The 13,898-nt window shown below is 43.6% G+C and overlaps 1 protein-coding gene and 1 long non-coding RNA gene across 2 annotated transcripts in view; both read right to left on the bottom strand.

The window, feature by feature from the left end:
- Positions 1-3,072, bottom strand: part of LOC112431934 (NACHT, LRR and PYD domains-containing protein 3-like) — a 43,491-nt gene extending 40,419 nt beyond the window's left edge. Inside the window, exon 1 of the mRNA XM_024800677.2 lies at positions 2,748-3,072. The gene's annotated coding sequence lies outside the window, so the exon portion shown is untranslated. The remainder of the gene's footprint in view (positions 1-2,747) is intronic.
- Positions 3,073-9,462: 6,390 nt separating this feature from the next.
- LOC143420842 (uncharacterized) lies at positions 9,463-10,950 on the bottom strand. Its single transcript, XR_013100574.1, has 3 exons — positions 10,869-10,950; positions 10,211-10,300; positions 9,463-10,039 (listed from the first exon to the last, which is right to left on the bottom strand). It is a non-coding gene; the product is annotated as an uncharacterized LOC143420842 (long non-coding RNA).
- Between the last annotated feature and the right edge of the window lie 2,948 nt (positions 10,951-13,898).

Raw genomic sequence — 13,898 nt, 5'->3', positions numbered from 1 at the left:
ATAGTACATTCATGTGTTAGGAGGTGGTGGGTAGGTGTATTGTTGTTGTTTGGGTTTTGTTTTCCTTTTTGGCATGGGTAGGCGAGGCGGGGATTGATGGCAGTCCGGCACACCTGCGGCACATCGGACGTCATCAGTGAGCGCTTTTATGGAGCCGAGTCACGGACGTCTGGTGTCGGAGTATTGCTGCTGTCACAAGTGGTAACGTGTTAGTGCAAGCTGAATCTGCTGATTCCACGCTGTGGAGCTGCATGTTTTAAGGATCCACTTTTTGCCTGCTTCTCTTTTGTTTTAGCCTGTTCCGCTGCTTGCTCGCCTGCCTCGTTTTTGGTGTTGGCTACTGTGGATCCGCGATGGAGAGCTACGTTCCATCAGGCTGTGATCATTGCTGCAGCTGTAGTTTGTGTTTCAAGTAAGCTCTCCAACTCTCCCCGTCCACTTTTGTTTAACTTTCGGCTATCAACGGTACTCCGTAAACTCTGTTTTGTTCCTCGTTGTTAGGTAGCTCCGGTGCGTCATCTGCCTACCTGCATACCTCGGCTTCGTCTCATCTCTTCGGTGTTACTCTCCTGGCACATTTTTATCTGTCACTGTATATAGCCCCCTTCCTTGTAAATATTCCCTATTCTGGTATATAAACTTGCATCACAACTATCCTGTGCCCGTGTGTGTTTCTGCCACTTAATCCATCCGTGTAAGATTACCTAACATCATGTAGTTGTAAACAGCATGATAATATATTAAGTAATCAAAAGTATTCAGAATACGTTACTCTCATTGAATAACGTAATGGAATACGTTACAGAATACATTTTGGGGCATGTATTCTGTAATCTGTAATGGAATACATTTTAAAGCTAACCTTCCCAAAACTGTTGGTGGCACTGCACTCAATTGGTTAGGTTTATTTGTCAGAACTTTCTCTGTCAGCCTTCTCGGTTCCAAATCATCTTCTGCTCCTCTGTCATGCGGCGTCCCACAGGGTTCAATTTTAGGGCCATTGCTCGTTTTACTGTATTTATTGCCTCTGGGTTCCATCTTTAGAAGGCATGGGATCTCATTTCATTGTTATGCCGATGACTGCCAAATTCATTTGCCACTGAAGCAGAAGGGTGTCATCTGCATAAAACCTCTCATGACATGCCTAGATGACATTAAAGCTTGGTTGGCTCTAAACTTTTTAAATTTTAATGAAAAGAAAACGAGTTGTTGGTGTTTGGACCCAGTGGTCCCTGTGAGTCCTCCTCTGTAGATTTGGGACCCCTGGAAGTTTATTTTAAACCTGTTGTTACTGATCTTGGTTTTAAGTTGGACATGATTTGAAATTGGAGAACCAAATCAGAGCAGTGGTGAAGTCCAGTTGTCATCATTTAAGGCGACTGGCAAATCTTTTCTTTCACAGCAGCATCTTGAAACAGTGATCCATGCTTTTATTTCTTCTCACCTGGACTATAACGCACTTTATGTGGGGGTCAGTCAGTCATTGCTCTCACGTCTGCAGCTGGTTCAAAATGCGGCTGCACGACTCCTAACAGGAACTTGTAAAAGAGAGCATATAACCCCTGTGCTGGCCTCCCTGCACTGGCTGCCTGTGTCTTTTAGAGTTAATTTTAAAATTTGTGCCGTTTGTCTTTAAATGCCTTCACAGTCTTGACCCGCTTTAGGTCTCTGAGCTTCTTCATCTCCACACACCGTGTCAGTCTCAGGTCAGCTGACCAGCTGCTCCTGGAAGTACCGAGATCCAGGCGGATTTTATTTTTTCTTTCTTTTATTTGGCTTTTATTTATACCTTATGTAATTTTATTGGGGGGGGGGGTTGGATTTCACAAGGAAGTCAAACAAAATGCAGTAATTTGCAAAACATGCTGCTAAACACAGCAGTACTTCAAATTATTCCACCTGCTGAAAAGTGGATCTAATGTGGGCGGACTCACACTTAGCAAATAAACCTGTGATGTGAGAATGTAATCAAACTGTTGATCAGAGGCAAAGTAATTTAAAGTTTATGATGCTATCGTCTAATGTTAGCTGACATGATGTTAGCTTGTAAACTTATGTTGTTGTCTGGGTCTCATGTCTGATCTGATGATAATAACTGTGACAACACAGAGATTAAATAAAGGACGTTGGTGGGACTTCTTATGTTAGAACTATAACTTCAGTTAAGGAGTGAGACGTAAGGTGACAAGGAGAATGAAGAGAATGAGAAAGAAGTAACTGGGAAGAGAAAATGAAAACACAAATTTGAAATGATCAAATTTGTGTTAACAGATGATGTGATTTTAAAGATTCAAGTAATTTAAAGTTTTTATCCTATTTGTTGTTGTTTTTTTCATATTCTTCTATTTGCAAGAGGTTATTAATAAAACAGGTTCTCTTTCTGGTTTCTCTTTTTGGACGCACTCTCTACATCTCATCACATCCAAAATGGGGGATGTCAAGTACAAAACCTCGACAGAAACAATCAGCAAGAATTTTAGCATCAGTCCAAAATAAAACTGTCCAACTACAGAGTTTTAAAATCCAACTAAACTATGAACAGAGATCTTTTACAAATAGGCTATTGATGAGATGACAGTGGTAACAAAAATGTACACATCCGCGCACACAGACAAAATGGCGGGAGAGCGTTTAACGGTCGACCTCATGAGTCCGTTACCGTGAACTATGGAGCGGCAGATTTGTGCTGGAACTGAGCTGCACACAGCTGATGTTAGCCAGGAAACATTACACACTGCTAACGTTACCTTCACACGGAGCTCCACACGGAGACGATCAGCGTCAGGCACAAACACCAAGTTCAGAAAAGAGGAACTTTGAGCAGGAAGGAAAGAGTCAGAGCGGCGTTTGAGGACACGTTTACAACCACGAACATCAGAATCTGTCTGTGCTGCATTCAAGTGCAAGTTGGAAACTCACTAATCTCTGTCATGTTGTCCAAAGATGATTTATTTCTGCTGGTTTTCTTGTTTGAAACACAAACATGTGTCAGCACTTTGTTGTTCTTCACCCTGCAGCATTTGAATATTTCAGGAGTAAACTGATCATAAATTCATGAAGTCATGACTGAAAGTGCAGACTGAGAGTGGATCACATGATGTTTGAGGTGTGTCATGTGACATGTTCAGTATTGTCACACATGTCTAGATTGTCCCTGATATCATAACTGCTCAAACACTGATGATTATATTTGAAGAATTATTCCTGATGGCAGCAAAGTTTGAATGGAGCTCTCTGTCTGTGCTGATTTGTCGCCCTCTGGAGGTCAAAGCACAAACTGCATGATGTCACTGTAACCACCACAGTGACAGGAAGTGTTTTTAAATGATGAAATATGTCAGTGATGCTGATAGTGTGTTCATCACAGACGCTCAGGCTGACATGAATCAAAGTTAATGTCATTATGGACCAAGGACAGTACTCTGGGTCTCCTGCAGAACAACTCGAGCTGTGATACCTGAATGAAGAGCCTCTGCTGCTTTAAAGAAGGAGGCTCGAGGCAGAGGTGAGGTGCAGACCAACCAGCTTTTATTCAGCAACTTTAACAGAAAGATCAGAAAAATAAAACTATACAGCACAGTGATGCTGACTGAAGCCACAGCATTAAACTAAACAAGCATCTGATCATCTTTAACAACATCTAATAAATCATGACAACTATTTAATCCTGTATTTCCTACAATAAAGCCTGTTCAGATATTTGTTGCTGATGGAAATGTAAAAGGCTCCCAGGAACCAAAGGACAAAAACAGAGGCAACAGTCACAGCTGCAAAGGATCCCCTAACACATAAACTGGTTCGAAGATATTTTCTAGCTCTGCAGAGGAGCTTGATTGCACGGACAGTAAAAAGTGGATTCAATAACAGCAGCGAGCGCTGAGTGATATAACGGTGCTGCGAGCAGCAGTGCAAAGGCTCACACAGAGACAGCAGCTACACTGTGTGTGGATGTGATCCACAGTCACAGCTGTGGGTTTCAGTCAGTGTGTCTCTAACTTCATGGTCACATTTCAAAGCTTATTGGAGCCAGAAGATGTTCAAGTAAAAGATTTATTGCTGTACTCGTCTACCAGGATAACAGGAGGTTCATAAAGCTGTGTAATACTTCAGCTTTCCATCATGGAGTAGTAGTTGTGTCCCTTTGTGTTTATTAGTGTGTTCACACGTCTACTTTAACTTCACTCTGTAATGAAAGGATTCAAATCACTGATAAATACTGTGAGATTATTCTGTTATTATATGTTACCTTATATATGTAATCAAAATAGTTGAATTATGTTAACTGCTGTAGACCATATTATACAATTTAATATAGAGTGTGTGATTAGTATGTAGTTTTAGTTTGCATTATACTTCTGACTTAAAAGAGTGTGAAAATCATTCGATCTATTTGTTTGACCTGTATTACTCAACACTGTTGAATGTATTACATTGTTTCTTGTCATGTTTTACTGCTGAATCATGAAGAGAATGTTGTGTGCAGAGGACCTTCTCCAGATAATAGAAGAAACAGACCACATTCCTTTGGTGAAGAGCAGAAAGACAGAGAGCCGAGGTCATAAATTTAGGCGCCGTAAAGATAGAAAGAATGTGATGTTTGGTCTTTTACGACCAGGTGGGGGCCACTAGAGAGTATAAAAAGCTGTGTAACCCGTCACCACTTTGAGACATGTGCCTGACCCTCTGGTAGCATCTCTCCCCATCATGATGGTTCAAATGCTCATATGTGTTGAATTATATGAAAATAAATGATTGTTGATTGAGCATTTATACACCGAGTATTGTCCTTCCTTCAGCCCAAAGATTCAAAGAATTGGGAGATTTCAACAACTTGGTGCCGTGTGACCCGGATCTTTGGTGTGCTGAGGAGGTGCAGATTTGGCCTTTGGTGAGATCGTGAGGCGAGGTGAACAGAGGACCGGTCCAAAAATAAAAAGGTAAGCACAGCCTGTTGTATTATAAATACCAAATGTGCATACTGGGCTTTCCAAATTAATCTGTTCACTGAGTCACATGTATTTTCACATTAAATTTGTCGGTGTCTGGTTTTTAAGTTGAGGCTGAATTCCAGTGTGTTAAATAACGAGATACTAATAACATACTACGTTGGACTAGTTGCAGCCACTTTACCTTCCACATTCAATTTTGTCTAATACTGGCTTCTGTAGCAATAATACATTAGAATTTCTTCTGAAGACGCGGCCATAGTTCAGTACATTGAAGTCGAGGTTTGAAGTTTGTTTATGGTGTCGGTTACGTCCTGGCTCTTGCCGGTCATGAAATAGAAGTTGATTTAAGGAAAAGCAGATGCTGGCACACGGTGCAGTTGAACGCTGGCAACGCGAGAGCGAAACACGTCCGTAGGTTTGGTTTATGATACGGCGTGTTCCGGTGGTGCGGCCGTGGAGTGCAGTAGTGGTTGGTGCTAGTTTAGTACATTGAACAGAGGTTTGACGGTGGTTTGTGGCGTCAGTCGAGTTTTTTTTTAAGGGCTGCGGTCATAAAACAAAGTAAAATTTTACTTGCCAAGAAGTACATAGAGCAAAACCTGGTTTATGGTGTCAGTATAACTTCAGGGGATGCAAGCATCACGTTTATGATGCGACTTTGCCCCGTTGTGGCGGCCATAAGCGCAGAGAAAGGGGTATTTTGGTCTATGGTGCAGTGTGCTTTAAGAAGATCTAATAGTTGAGCTCAGAGGTTTCTGTGCAAATTTCTGCTGATGAGAGGCGCTCTCTGTGTGTCTCACTGATGGTGAAACGCGCTGTGTGTGTAAGGCGCGCTCTGGCTGTGGGTGAGGCGCGCGCTGAGTGTGCTTTTTGTGTGTGTGAAGTCTGAACACAGTGACAGTGACGGTTGATGTGTTTGATTAGGAGGACGCTAGAGCAAAGACACATTTTAGGATCAAAGGTTGATGCCTAGTGTACCTGCGGAAATAATTTTGTTCAAGGTTTGGCAACCCCCCTGTCTGTAGACGTGCAGGCAGGTTAAGTGCCGAGGTGGCGACTTGGGAACTGAGGACTCCCGCATCAGCTACGGAAATAACACTGGGACCGCAGCGTAATCACGGGTTCACATTTATTCTGGACTAGAACAAGACACATTTTGCGAACAAAGGTTGAGTCTAGATTAGTAAAGAAATAAAAAGGTTGAATTCCTCGTTTCAGTGGTTGAAATTGTTGTGTGCCTGTCCCCTGACGAGTGTGAAATTAGAATAAAGAGGGAATTTGGAGCCACATAGAGATAGACGGGCATAATTGGGTGTATTACTCTGTGGTGTAATAAAAATAAAAAGGAGAGATAGTAAGAGGTGTGTAGTGGAGAATTATGGAGGAGTAGAGAGAGGAATGTGTTGGGAGACTGGCGTGCAGTTTACGCTGTCAAGGTAGGCGTGTTGCCTGCTTATCTGTTTAACATGTGATGAAAATGAAATTAAATAAATCTCTTACGGTGTGTTCACACCGAACGCGATGGACGCGAATAAAACGCCCCAAACGCCCCTAATTTGACGCGTGTACATTCGCGTCTCAACGCGTGTCCAAGAAAAATCCATCGCGCGTCAAAATATGATATTTTGACGCGCGTGAACCGGAAATGTGGGAGGAATGTGGGAGGGAGTTGTGCCAGACCTGGTTTTGCAAGATGGCAGCTATCGAGCTAGCGCTTGAAGAGAGAGTCTCCCTTCTCTATGTACTGTGGAGAGCAGAGCAGCAGCGTAAAAGACGTCCTCGCCGTACCTGGGTCCATCAGGTCCTCCAGGCGCGTGAGCAGTTTGGTGAGTTTCACCATTTGCTCCAGGAGCTGCGCCTGGATGACGGCAGATTCCAGCGATATCATCGTCTGTCACCCGGCCAGTTTGAGGACCTGCTTTCCCGCGTCGGTCCCAGAATCGCCCGCCTAGACACCAATTACAGGCGCTCAATCCCACCTGCAGAGCGCCTGTCCGTCTGCCTGAGGTTAGTAAAAGTGGTCAATACGGTAGTCCTTTATTGATACCTGTGCTAATATATGCTAAACCATCCATTTATACACTGCTAACATGGATGTGCTATGCTAACAGTGAATGCTGTCGGCGTTTACTGATGGCATAGCACATCCATGTTAGCAGTGTATCGTGTATACACTGCTAACATGGATGTGCTAACATGGATGTGCTATAACAGTGAATGCTGTCGGCGTGTATAAACTATCGTTTATAAACTATCGTTTATACACTGCTAACATGGATGTGCTATGCTAACAGTGAATGCTGTCGGCGTTTACTGATGGCATAGCACATCCATGTTAGCAGTGTATCGTGTATACACTGCTAACATGGATGTGCTATAACAGTGAATGCTGTCGGCGTGTATAAACTATTGTTTATACACTGCTAACATGGATGTGCTATGCTAACAGTGAATGCTGTCGGCGTTTACTGATGGCATAGCACATCCATGTTAGCAGTGTATCGTGTATACACTGCTAACATGGATGTGCTATAACAGTGAATGCTGTCGGCGTGTATAAACTATCGTTTATACACTGCTAACATGGATGTGCTATGCTAACAGTGAATGCTGTCGGCGTTTACTGATGGCATAGCACATCCATGTTAGCAGTGTATCGTTTATACACTGCTAACATGGATGTGCTATGCTAACAGTGAATGCTCTCGGTGTTTACCGATAGCAAACTGGTACTGTTTATAATATTTCTAGTGATACTCAGATGGTCTCATCAAGTCCCGATTTAATTCGATTTATGCTGTTATCAGTGGTTGAATGATAGCATGGCTGTGGTGTCATAGGTATGCTCTCGGTGTTTGCTGATATCAAACTGGTATTAGGACCACTGTGGGTTAATCTTTGTAGTGATACACACTCCTTTTGTTTATTTATACCTGGTTTAATTTCTGGGATAGTTGAATATTTGTATATCATCACTGCAGACTGTTTTAGATTATATCAAATATATATCATGTAATTATCCTTATAATTACAAAATGTTTTATGTAAGATTTATGTTTTGGAATTTGTAATTTTGGAATTTCAATAATGTATTTTGTAACTGCAGTACACATAATACACATTTTAAACAATTTTGTCCAGGTTCCTTGCCACCGGGGACTCCTTCAGGACCATCGCGTTCAGTTTTCGAGTCGGTGTGTCCACGGTGAGCCAGATCATCCCCCAGGTAGCGACGGCCATCTGGGACTGTCTAGTGGACGATTTCATGGCTGTGCCTTCAACTGAAGACTGGCGGTCCATCGCAGAGGGATTCCAGGAGCGCTGGAACTTCCCCCTCTGTTGTGGAGCTCTGGATGGGAAGCACGTCCAGACGAAGGCACCCCCCAACTCAGGATCCATGTTCCACAACTACAAGGGAACTTTCTCCATTGTTCTCCTTGCGGTTGTGGATGCAGAGCATCGCTTCCGTGTCATTGATGTTGGGGGGTACGGGAGGACCAGCGACGGTGGTATTCTGGCCAACTCCACCTTTGGTCAGGCTCTTCGGGCTGGGACTCTCCATCTGCCTCCTGACCAGCCTCTACCTGGTGGAGAACACCGTGGAGCCCAGCCCCATGTCTTTGTGGCTGATGAAGCGTTCCCGCTGCGGCGTGAGCTCATGAGACCTTTCCCTGGACGCCTCCTCCCTTTAGAGAAGAGGATCTTTAACTATCGCCTTTCCAGGGCCAGGATGATAGTGGAGGTTGTATCGGCGTGCCATGGAGCTCCGTCCTGAAATTGCGGAGAAGTGTGTGAAGGCAACGTGTGTTCTCCACAATTTTCTGCGCTGTGTGGACGAGAGAGGGGCACCTGCTGTGAGGGGTGTGGCACCTGCTGTGGTGGAGCCGTTGCAAGGCCTGGGTCGTGTAGCAGCAAACAACTCCTCCAGAGAGGCTGTCCTGGTGAGGGAGAAGTTCATGGCCCACTTCTCGGCAGAGGGAGCTGTGTCTTGGCAACCAAAGGAGTAGCCTGTTTGAAGTCTGAGTGACTTCCCCACAACGGCTCTTTTAAGAGCCACCCACAAACCTCTAAAGAGTGTTCCTGTCTTTTTAAAATTTTCTTAATAAATGGATCTCTACTCCAAAATAACCTAACCTCTCTTTATTCTCTTAAGTAACTTGTCTTCACTATGTTCCTATAACCAGTGTGATGCAAAAGTTTGAGCAACCTTATTAATAGTCATTATTTTCCTGTATGAATCGGTTACAGTAAAAAATGTCAATTACATATATCATATAGGAGACACACACATTGATATACACTACATATTTATGTTATTTCTCTTTTTATGTGTTGCCAATATATGCACCTGCTTTATTTAGTGTAAAGTTATTGCACACTTTCTGTAAATCCAGTGAACTGCATTTCACTTCTCAAATATCACTGTGTGTGTCTCCTATATGATGTATTTAACTGACAATTTAAATTGTGACAAATAACGATTTGTACAGGACAATGATGGCTATTAACAAGGTTGCCCAAACTTTTGCATCCCACTGTATCAGTATATTTTGTCATTAGTATAATATGAAATAAATTCTACTTGTGTCAAGTCGGGTGCCAATATTTGCTGTGTAGTAGAACAGAGACATTTGTCATTATAAATGTTTATTTGATAAAATATATAAATTCAGTAATAAAAAGATTCAACATAAATATATAAAATTTAACTATTTACAGAGAGACAGGAATAAAAAGGACCCAGCTTGGAGTGGAAGAGCCTCAGGGGAGAAGGAGGAGAAGAATAAGAACATTGTTTCTGCCCTGGAGAGCTGCTGCCTCATCAGAAAACTACTGATCATTAGGGTCCAATGTTTCCAAATTTAGCACAGCTGTGCTGTTGTCAAAAACTAATTTATGAATTTGGAATTTCACGAATTCTCGTGTCTGAGGCGGCATGCTCTCCAGAGCAGGAACAAGGCCGAGGAGGAAATACTCTGTTGCAGACGGGCGTGGCCTCTTTAGGGACTCCAGGATAGCCAGCTCCACCGCCGATGGACCATCCTGGGACCCTTCCCTCGACCGCCTTCGGGCTCTCCTCCTCTGTGGGCCTGTAAAAAACAGAACAAAACACCACAAAGAAATGAGAAGGCTGCTACTAGATTGTCATTTTCAAAATTGAAAAAAACCAGGATATGAACAGATTGGTTGTAGATATTTAGTAAAGGTGATCACAAGGGAATCCAAGCAAGTAAAAAGCTATCAGTGCTTGATGTTCATACCTGTGGGTGCAGCAGCAGGAGTGGAGGGACCAGGGACTGGGGAGTCAGGAGAAGCAACAGGGGAGGACTCTGCTGCATGATAACTTGACTCTATCAAGACAATATTAAATGTTAACAGGTTGAAGACAATAGTCATAGAGAATATTATATTATTATATACTTATTATTATATACAGTGGTCTCCCATTTATTGCAGCACATGAACAGTAGTCACAGTTCTCACAAGTTGATTCTCAAAGTGCAAACCTTTGTCGATTTTAAAACGTAAAAGTATTATGCCACGCTTTTTCTCCGTCTGCGGCGCCACTTTTGTGCGCCTTTTTTGCTCCCGGTGCAGGTGTCTATTTCCGAATGAGGGTCATAGTTATGGGTGTTTTTGTGCTGTTTTTTTCTATTTGAAGTGATGGTTATCAAAACCAAACATGATAAGTTTGGCAAGCGCAGGAGACACGACACGGAGGAGATTTGTCATTTGGGCTGCAGAATGCAATGCGCATCGTTGAAAGCTGTACGGTGCAATAAAAAAAATCAGCGAAAAGGCGAGGCAGTGACGGATGAACAGCGGGACTACTTTATACTGTTTATTAATAAACAAAATATATTCCTGTATGACAACACGCATAAATTAACTGCCTACATTAAATAATTGTAAACATACCTTCTGACTGACACTCCCCTGCTGCCTCTTCGGGCTGTCCCTGGTCCTCGGGGGAGAAGTTCTCCACGGTCCGCACCATATTACTGCTGGTCTCCCGCGGGGTGAGGAAGGGGTCCAGAAACCCCATGACCGCGAAGAACTTCCATCTCCTCCCCGATCCTGCTGCAGACCCACTCCTCTTCTCCTTCTCTGACCTCTTCTCCTTATTATAGGTGTCCCTGAGGCTCTTCCACTTTCTCCTGCAGATGTCCTCTGAATAAACGCATTATCTGGTTAGCGGAAAGGTATTTGTACAACAGTGGGAAAATCGCGGGACAGTAGGCGTGCTTGCTAGCTTTTGCACGGCTTCATCGGGTCAGTCTGAAAATTAAAAAGAAGAAGGAATGAACTTACCAGGTTGCCCGATCTCCTCACTTATGTGTCTCCAAGCTAGGTCCTTTTTATTCCTGTCTCGGTAGAAATAGGAGCTGGCATCATATAGCTCGGGGTGGTTAGCCACGGCGCTGATCAGCTTTTCCTCCATACTGAATGAAGAATGAAGGGCTTTGGCTGGATCTGCCCCTTTGACCTAGGTCAGAGCCACGTCACCAGGCTCCTGATTGGTTGTCGCGGCGCGATTTGACGCTGGAGTTCAGATTTTTCCAACTCGAGCGGTAGACGCGAAACGCGCGTATGCACAAAGTGCAACACAAAAACTCACGCGCGTGGTTTTATTCGCGCGTCAAACGCGCCTGATGCGCTACACTGACGCGCGTTTCACGCGTTTTGGCGTTTTCGCGACGCAAATCTGCTTCCGAATTTTCGCGGGACCCGCAATCGCGCGTCATCGCGCCTTTCCATTGACTTTACATGTAAACCTGACGCTCTATTCGCGTCCATCGCGTTCGGTGTGAACACACCGTTAGTGTGTTAATACAGGAAGCTGCGGACCTGGACCAACTGCCCCCACAAGCACAGCGGCCAAAGCAAAATTATAGGTAATGGGAACCACACCCAGCACGAATCAGCAGCTGTGAAACAGACAGCAGCAAGGAGAGAATTAGAGGAGGAATTAAGAGAAGTTTTTAACTCATAAAATTGGGGCCAACGGACTTGTGGAGGTTGGGAAGGCATCCGGAGCATCACAACAAAAGGTGAAACAAAAACACACACAAGCAGAGAAATGTGAGGGAAAGGCTCCTTTTAAGGTAACGCCTAGTTTGAAAAAGTTAAAATTAACCTGCTTGCCTACAAATGCACACACATGCAATGAAGAAACAGCTTACACTCATGAACATGTGAAGATTTTCCAGCAAGGTTAAAGAAAAAATTAACATACTTAAATGATGAAGTCTATACATTACTGACAAAGAAACCCTCTGGGTTGCAGGACAACAATTTAACTAAAAAAAAACGAAGCACTGGTCTAACCAACCAGGCAAGACACAACAAATTTAGTGGTAAAAAGAGTCAAATTGTGACATGTTTTCTGTTGATTCATTAATAAAAGTGATTACTGAATGAAAGAAAATTCCATTTTTGGGTTTTTAAACATGATCTTAAGAATTTTAATATGTACCTGTGTTGTCCTGTCAGCTTGGTGGGTCATGAGTGGATTATATGGTGAAAAAAAAAAAAAAAAAGGGGGAGAGAAGGCTGACACAGGGCCTGGCCCCGGTGTTTCTCCCCTCTGAATAACAAAGCCAACACAACATCATTTTCCTGTTCGTTTGTTTTTGTTTTTGTTTGTTTTTGTTTTGTTTTTGTTTTTTCTCTTTATGTTTAATTACAGGCTGCTTTGCCGGCCCATGAAAGCCGAGGCTGACCTGGACTCCTGCTCTCCCCCATACGTGACACTGACCAAATGCTGCAACAGCTGGACCCACAACAACAACCTGAAAAAGTCAACAGTGCTGCAGGAAGGCGATCTCATGCAGCAGAGACGGAGAGCACTAAACCTAAGGCCCGTTTCACTACACGGGGGAAAATTCCTAGACTGCGTCAGCTGACAGAGCTGTGACGAGACGCCCGCCAAGCCCGAATGAAAAGTAAGGCCGAGCGAAAGAATGCTGACCTTGATAACTTTGCATTCACACTGTGCAGGACAGTGATGGACCAACACGGATGATCGGGCGGCGAAAAAGGGCGTGACCGAGACAGGAGGAGTAACTGAGGACAGAAGGCACCTCAGAATGGACAAAAACACAGAAGAAGATGCAGGTTTCACCTGCGGTGAACATCGACACTGGAGAAAGGACTGCCCCAATTGGGGTCAGAACCAGGACGGACAGAACTTTGGGCAGCAGCAGCAGCAATGGTCGCAAACGAACTGAAAAGGAGGGGAGCGGGACCCCAGAGCACGCTTCAGGCCGTGGTTTACCCAGAACATTGAGTGAGAAATGACACGCACACACACACACACACTGGAATGCTGATTCACTGAGAAGTGATGCACACACATACACATGCACACGCTTGTGCAATGAAGAGTGATCCACACGCGCACACACACACATACACGCTGATGCAATGAAGAATGCTTTGCTTATGCTGATATGCAAAATGCTGCACACAAACATCCCAATGCATAATTTTTATGAGGAGCAATTGATTACCATTGAATACTTAGAATGTGTTATATGTCACCTAGAGGGCATTTATGTAGAGTTAATAAGGTCTAAAACGGTTTGGTTATGAAAACAATGTCTGTGCGTGATGTCTGTTTATGGCTCAAGGCCTTGACTGAATTCTTTGCTGTGCTTCACACAGCCCTGATGAGGAACAGTGGCACAGAGTGAAGATGATGAATTAATAGTGTAAGTTTTAGGTCGGAGTACGGCATTTTCTGTGATTGAGTTTTAATTCAAGGAGGAACAAAAGGTGTTACGGCACCTGAGGTTCTCATTCCCACATAATATTGTCCCGACAGGAAGCAAAACGTTCCTGTGAATTTCTGGTTGATTTTTTGGTTTTGCTTAGCGCTAGCTTGATTTTATCAGTGAGCTTTGGCTTGTGTTCTTTCTTGTAAGCGAGAGAGGATAGTTTTATGTT

Source organism: Maylandia zebra, linkage group LG2 (assembly GCF_041146795.1).
Source record: "Maylandia zebra isolate NMK-2024a linkage group LG2, Mzebra_GT3a, whole genome shotgun sequence".
NCBI lineage: Eukaryota > Metazoa > Chordata > Actinopteri > Cichliformes > Cichlidae > Maylandia > Maylandia zebra.
This window is presented reverse-complemented; position numbering and strand designations above follow the sequence as displayed.